Source organism: Muscardinus avellanarius, assembly GCF_963383645.1.
Source record: "Muscardinus avellanarius genome assembly, chromosome: 1".
NCBI lineage: Eukaryota > Metazoa > Chordata > Mammalia > Rodentia > Gliridae > Muscardinus > Muscardinus avellanarius.
In genome coordinates this window covers 146,080,109-146,088,034 of record NC_137786.1, presented here as the reverse complement: position 1 = coordinate 146,088,034, position 7,926 = coordinate 146,080,109, and the positions used below count along the sequence as shown (strand labels likewise).

The 7,926-nt window shown below is 46.7% G+C and overlaps 1 pseudogene across 1 annotated transcript; it reads right to left on the bottom strand.

The window, feature by feature from the left end:
- Positions 1–2,420: 2,420 nt before the first annotated feature.
- LOC308279867 (dual specificity testis-specific protein kinase 2-like) lies at positions 2,421–3,983 on the bottom strand (annotated as a pseudogene). Its single transcript has one exon. The product of its transcript is annotated as a dual specificity testis-specific protein kinase 2-like (transcript).
- Positions 3,984–7,926: the final 3,943 nt, after the last annotated feature.

Sequence of the window (7,926 nt, the reverse complement as noted above, 5' to 3'; positions counted from 1 at the left end):
CCGCTCTCTTTTTAGGTCTCTGTCATTTACAGCTAAACCGAATGCTATCTAATACATCAGGAGACGCATGGACAAGCGTGTGCTGCATCCGAGGGCCACATTAGCTCAGAATGCCTGAGCACAGGTGCTTGTTGACACCTAACTAAAAACAAAGCAGGAGCCAGAGCCAGAGGCAGAGGCCAGGCCACTGAGGGGGCAGCACACAGGTCTGCTCGAGCTCAGGAACGCAGATGGCTCACTCAAAACCTCCCCTCAGAGGAGGGTTTTGGGATAACCACACGTCCAGATGTTCTCCCACAAACCATCGGAGGGTGAGCTTGGCTGGGGCACCATGCTAAGGTCACAGTCTGCGGCTGCCTGTAGCTCTGTGGAGCAGCTCGACCCTCCCGATGTTCTAGCTATGTTAGCAGCTGACACAACAACCATGGGTTATACAGAGGCTGTGACAATCCTTGGCCACTAGAACTCTCCAGCAGCATCGCTTGTAGCTACAGCCTCAGCCTCACAAAGATGCTTAAGGTAACAATGCCTCGACGCTCTGACCCACATTCCCCTCCTCCATCGGGGAGAATTTTAGGCTAGATGGGATTTTAGACAGCATTACACCCTCTCCAGAGTCCTCCTGGGGTCAAAACACAAAACTGTTTCTCTCATCCTCAAAATCCCCAAACAAGTACGTGGGCATGCATGCAAACACACATACACACACACACACACACCCCACACACACAAGCAGATCACATGACTCACCGCACATACTTCAACACACATATACACAAAGGAACATAAGCAGCCTATGGTATGGTCAGATTCACATTTAAGAAATTCCTTGTGAGCTGGGCGTGGTGGCGCACACCTGTAATCCCAGTACTTGGGAGGCTGAGACAGGAGGATCTCAGGTTCCAGGACAGCCTCAGCAACTTAGGCTCTCAGCAACTTAGCGAGACCATGTTTCCAAATAAAAAATAAAATAGGGCTGGGGGCATAGCCTAGAGGTAGAAGTCCCCTAGGTTCTATCCCCAGTACCACAAAAAAAAAAAGGAAAGAAGGAAGGGAGGAAGAAAGGAAGAAAGGAAGGAAGGAAGGAAGGAAGGAAGGAAGGAAGGAAGGAAGGAAGGAAATTCCATGTGCTTCTTACATGAAAAAGAATTGGGAAGGCAGTAGGAGAAGCAAGTAGAACTGTGGCATTCAACCTAGAAGTTCTGGGGCCTGAGCCAAAGCGGAGAGTAAGGACACATAATTGAGTATCCTGCCTTGAGTAATGTAAAATATGTGAATTAACACGTTTTGAAGCTGGCATGGTGGTACATGCTTGTAACCCCAGTATTTGGGAGGCTGAGACAGAAATATTGCAGTTCACAGACAGCCTCAGCTACTTAGTGAGGCCCTTTGCAACTTGGTGAGACCCTGTTTCAAAATAAAAATAAATAAAAATAGGGCTGGGGATGAAACTCAGAGGTAGAATTCTCTTTGGGTTCCATCCTCAGTACCAAAAAAAAAAAATAGGATTTGGTAACTAGTTAGACATGGGGTAAGATAAAGGGTGAAGTGTATGATAACTTCTGGGACTAAAGAACTTAAGTTATTCACTGATCACTGACCACCTATTCCATGCTAGTCCTTGCATCAGTGCTTTATATTCATTTTTGAGGGGGAGAGGGTGCTGGGGATTGAACCCAGAGGCATTCTATCTTTAAGATATACCCCCAGAGTGACTTTTTTTTGCAACACTAACTTTATTTTAAATCTAAAAGTGCCTTGAGAAAGTTTTACCCAAAAAATCAACAGAAAAGAGTTATGAAAATATTTGGCCAACTTCATTATTTGGTTATTTCTTATTATGATTCTATAAGGACAGAATCTTCCCAAGTCTCCAGATATAGCAGAAAGGGAAGAAAGTCAGTCCATGTATAAACCATTTAACCAACTGGGTGTATCACTGGGTGAACTGACAAAGACATAGGGCACCGCAGTCTTCAGCCCCATGGCCTCCTGGTCAGCTCCAAGTTCCATCTAGGAGCTTATATGCCCTAAGAAAGGGCAAGAGAGACCTGGGGGGAAGAAGAACCAGAGTAATAGTCACCTGCCAGCTCAGCCTAGAACTAGGAGTCTTCTGGACCTGTCTGAGAAAGTATACTGGGGCCGGTGGGAGTCAGCACGCCTTACTGGATTACGTAGGCTTCTTATCAGTGGTTGGCCCTAACCAGGAAGGCTTCACCACTGCCATCTCCCCTCATAGGCAGCCATTGGGCACCACGAGCCCAAAAGTTGAGTCTAGCTTGGCATAGCCTGCCTGCCTGCCTCGTGGGCTCCAGGGAAGTCGAGGCTGTGCCCCTAGGGGCCCTATCGCCTCTACTGAAGGTCCATCCCCAAGATGAGATGCGGACTATCCTCCTTCACCCCTCCAACTTTCTCTGGGTTTACAGGCCTGTGGCTGCTTCAGAGCAGGAGACTGAAGCCGGTTCTCTTGGCCTTTCTTCTTCTACCTCCATTTCTTCAGAGCACAGGGCTCCACAGCATGGGCTGGTCCCCTGGGTCCTGGGCCCAGAGCCATTTTCTTCCTGGGGATTAGAGCAGTCCATGGCCTCGGGGGCTGGAGGAGCTGGTGGGGCAGGTGCCCAGAACGGTGGGCTCTCTCTTACTCTGTACTTGACACTACTGAGTCATGGAAGGGGCCCATCACAGAGTGATTCTTCGTGACACACAAGTGGACAAGTCTCCTGATGCAAGAAGTCTGGTGAAGCAGGCAAAGAACGCCACCGGCAAGCAGGTGGGGCCAGGGGCTCCTGATGATCAGCAGCGGCAGAGTGCCGGGCGCTGGTGCATCCAGGTCAAATAGCAGGGAGCTGACCAACTTGCTGGGTAGATTAAAGAGTTTGATCTTGCCACTTTTGAGGTCCTGATGAACACTTAAAGGGCTGACTTTGGGGATACGGAGAGCACCATCTCTTGGTGGCCAGCAGTAAAGGTCCAGGACACTCACTGTACGTTAAAGTTTACAAGGCAGCCAGATTGTACATCTCAGACATGGTGACTTGTGGGGTAGCTTGTCTCCCAGTGAGCTCAGTTGCTTCCCCTCAGGCACTTTCTCCAAGAATCCCTTAGTTGGGGGTCGCAGCTTCTCAACCCTCTCCAACTCCTCTTCTTCTAGACAGGTCATAATTACATCCTGGGTCTTCCTAATCTCCACAAAGGATGGGTGCATTTTGGGGTCCATATTATAGCTGCAGAAAGTCAGGGGGACAGCCTCCCACCGTGTGCTGGAAAGCACCATAGTCCAGCCCAAAAGACTCTGTGCTTGGAAGCTAGTCTGGATCCTTCTGCATGTGGGTGGTGACCTCGCAGAGGATGATACCTAAGAGAACACGTCTGCCTTCTCTCATTGTAGGGCTCATCTCAGAGGACCTCAGGTACCATCCAGAAGGGTGAGCCCACCACAGACAGATTCTCACCCACTATGTTGACATCAGGAATCTTCTCATCTAGGCCAAAGTCAGCCACTGCAGAGTAACCATTCTCATCTTGGTGGCTGGTTCTTTGATATGAAGTCCCAATGGAAAATGCTTTTGAAGTGAAGGCAGCAGGACCCCTTGCTATGTCATAGGCCAGTTTCACTCTCACAGTCCAGGGCAAATGCAGGTTTCCAGAGTTGATATACCCTGTAAGTACATGCAGTTGTCCTTGATGTTCACAACACACCCATGAACCTGAGGATGTTGGGATGGGAGAGTCTATTCATGAGTGGCTCTTCTTTCACATATTTGCCCGGTGGCTGCTTAATATGTTCATCTTAAAAGCCATCACCCGACCAGAAGCTTGAGGGTACATCTTGAATACTTCAGAGAAAAAGCCAGATCCAGTTTTTCACGGGTAAAGTCATCCAGACACATGAGTCTGGAAAAGACACTCGTCAGAGATCGGTATGAAGATGGCCAAGCTCTTCCCACTGGGGTCATGTTCCCATCCCCTCTGCCACCGCCTTTGAACTCTGTGGAATTCCGTTTGTTCCAATTCATAATCTCAAAAATTACTTTCTTCTTTTAAGGAAGAACTCCACACATAATAAGTTTTTGTCGAATTTCACTTCTGTTTCAGTTTGACAAAGATGGGACTGAGCGGCCAGAGGGTGCCTGCGCTGGCCAGAGCCATAGTCTGTGGCCCAGAGGGCACGTAATAGCCCCCACTGCTTGGTGGAAGCAGCGCTTTTTAGCCTGTGGAGGCGGTGGAAGTTTCTGTTTGGCAGGTTCAGGCCCAGCCCAATTTTATTTCTTATTTGGAAACAAGGTCTCACTAGGTTACTGAGAGCCTTGCTAAACTGCCAAGGGTAGGTTCGAACAGCACTCTTCCTATCTCAGCCTCCCAAGTACTGGGATTGCAAGCATGCGCCACCACGCCCGACCAAGTGCCTTATATTCATATTCTCTTTTGACCCTTCACCTACTTCTGGAGTATATTGTTCTCATCCATGTTTTATCAATAACAGAGGCAAATAAAAGCTCAGTGTTTGCTCAAAGTTTTGTAGCTGGAACCTGACAAGGATATGTGGCAAAGCCAGCCTTCCTGAACCCCTCCAGGTCTTTCTTATGCAATCATAGTAAATGTAATTTATTACACAACTATTTATTGTAATAATATCACACACTCCCACCAGTGAATCACTTAAATTCTATATTCTTAGTAAGACAATTAAACTGTGTCAAAATGGTTATCTTTGGGCAGTAAAAGTTACTTTCATTTTGTGCACCTTATGTCTTCCACATTTTCTTACAGGAGTATGAAATAATCTGAAAAAATAAAGAGTGCTTTTATTTAAATAATAAAATAGTACTCGTGGAGAAAGAAAAAAAAGAGTTACCCCAGTAGTCTAAATGTCTTCAGGCTCTTTGGCAGGGAAGAGGAGATTGTCTGAAATGATCAAGCCCAGGATGCCCCTAGAAGCGGGCACCAGCCCTAACCAAACTCTAGAAGAAGCCTTGGCAGACAGGAGCCCAGCGGGCATCCTCACCAGCAGCCTCCTTTTGCTCAGCTGATATCTCAAGAGTTTCTTTCTTATTGTTTTTTGTTTGTTTGTGATGCTGAGGATTGAACCCAGGGGCATTCCACCTCTAAGCTATACCCCCAACCCCAATTTTTTAATTCTTTATTTTGAAACAGAGTTTCATTAAGTTACAGAGGGCCTCACTATGTAGCCAAGGCTGACCACGAACCTGGATCCTTCAGCCTCAGCCTCCCAAGTACTGAGATTATAACCATGAGCCACCACACCTAGCTTTCAAGAGTTTCTTTTCATCTCACTGGCTCTCAGAGACCACTGGGTTTAGGCGTTTGGAGGTTTTATCGGTAATAATTTCAGGCACTGAAACAAAAATAAAACATCCAGAAAGTACATCCTCTGCCAACATTTCATAACTCTCTGAATAATGACACCATGAATATTTATGCCTTGTTATTATCACTGCTGCAAGGGGTGAAAGTCTCAGCAGAAGTGACCATCTTTGTTTTCCATCTCACTGCTCAGCCCTGAATATGCTTTGTTTCCTCCCATTCAGCAGCCCCACACACCCTGAAGCCAACGTGCTGACAGTCCTCTTACATAGGTGAAAAACATCTCCAAATGTTTATTTTCCCTGTTCCTGCGCCACTGGAGGGCTGGACAGCCAGGAATTCTTTGCTCATCAACAAACCTCATGGAAGGCATTGTGTTATGTGCCAGGATGCCAAGCTACGTAAGTCCTACCCTCTGCGTGCACATGCAGTGGGGAGTAGACCTCAAGCAGACCATCGCTCCACAGCAAGGTGAGGGCACTTGCTGTTGCTGAACCTCTGAAGCTACAGGAGCAGCTGCTTTTGGTGACGACATGAAATGAAGAGGTGCTAAGGGGACAAAGAACAGCGTCTGGGCAGAACATGCCAAGCGTTCAGTGTGGTCAGAGCATGAGATAAGAATGGCGGCAGGATGAAGAAGGCCTTCAGTGCTTGGTGAAGAGCTGGGGTGCTGGGGCTAGAGTGAGGATTTGAAACATCAAGAATAAGTCTGCGAGATTGCCAGGAGGTTGACAATGCAGTCCAGGTGGCATATATAAGGGCCCAAACTGGAACTGTAGGGAGAAGTCTGTAGAAGAGGAACCCGATTCAGAAAATATTTGGAAGAGTAAATCAAATTAAAAGGAATCAACGTGGCTATAGGAGGAGACTGTTCATTTTTAAAGATTGGATTAGAAATAGCAGGATGTGCAAAAGAGAGAAGGTGCCTAGAAACAGAAAAATTGGGAAATTGTTTTATGAAAATTGTACCTACTTCAAATACAAAATCTTCCCTAGTGAGACCCTACCCTGTTTTCAAATAAGAAATAAAATTGGGCTGGGTCTGAACCCGCCAAACAGAAACCTCCATCTCCTCCACAGGCTAAAAAGCGCTGCTTCCACCAAGCAGTGGGGACTATTACGTGCCCTCTGGGCCACAGACTATGGCTCTGGCCAGCGCAGGCACCCTCTGGCCGCTCAGTCCCATCTTTGTCAAACTGAAACAGAAGTGAAATTCGACAAAAACTTATTATGTGTGGAGTTCTTCCTTAAAAGAAGAAAGTAATTTTTGAGATTATGAATTGGAACAAACGGAATTCCACAAAGAGTTCAAAGGCGGTGGCAGAGGGGATGGGAACATGACCCCAGTGGGAAGAGCTTGGCCATCTTCATACCGATCTCTGACGAGTGTCTTTTCCAGACTCATGCGTCTGGATGACTTTACCCGTGAAAAACTGGATCTGGCTTTTTCTCTGAAGTATTCAAGATGTACCCTCAAGCTTCTGGTCGGGTGATGGCTTTTAAGATGAACATATTAAGCAGCCACCGGGCAAATATGTGAAAGAAGAGCCACTCATGAATAGACTCTCCCATCCCAACATCCTCAGGTTCATGGGTGTGTTGTGAACATCAAGGACAACTGCATGCACTTACAGGGTATATCAACTCTGGAAACCTGGAACAGCTGCTAGACAATAACCTGTATTTGCCCTGGACTGTGAGAGTGAAACTGGCCTATGACATAGCAAAGGATTATAGGGTTGAGATTAGTTTTAGCAATTTAGCAAGACCCTGTTCCCTGTTTCAAAATATAGCCAGAGAGAGAGAGAGAGAGAGAGAGAGAGAGAGAGAGAGAGAGAGAAAAGAAGAAGAAGGAGGAGGAGGAGGAAGAGGAAGAGGAGGAGGAGGAGGAGGAGGGAGAAGAGAAGGAAGGAATGAAAGAGGGAAGGAAAGAAGGAAAGAAAGGAATTTTTGCAAGTAGTGGAAATGGACAACACTGAGAGAAGATGGCAAAATAAAACTAATGTCCACTCTATTGGTTACTATTATTACTGGGCACCAAAGCAACACACATGCATGCATGCACACATGTGCACACGTGCGCAACAACAAATCAATTTAATGATTGAATTCTTTGATTTGGATCTTGTACTTGGTGGATTGCCCTAATCATCTCAATTTTCAGACCTTTCTGGATCTAACTCTACTCTTCCACTGGCTCCTGGCTAGTCTTGCGCCTTGTTTTTGTCAATAGACAGTAACAATCTGACAGAGGCAGAGACTTGGAAAAAGACTCTGAATTTCTGCTGTTCCTCTGTTTAAGCCTGGCCTCCACCATGAGACAAGCTTGGGTTAACCTCCTGTCAGAAGACCACAGATCATGGCAAGAGACAAGTTGTCTTTATGAAAGCTATCCTAGATAGACCAGTGCCTACCTGGTCTGCCAACAAACTGCAGATACTTGAACAAGCCAGCTAAGATTAGCCAACACAGCCCAGGGCAGCAGAAGCATCCAACCATAGGCATCTAAGAAATTGTCCCATCCCTAAGGCTCCGTCCTGCAGAGCCCTGGGAAAGAACACACAAACGCCGAGTCTGTTGATGATGCTTCCTTCCTTTAAT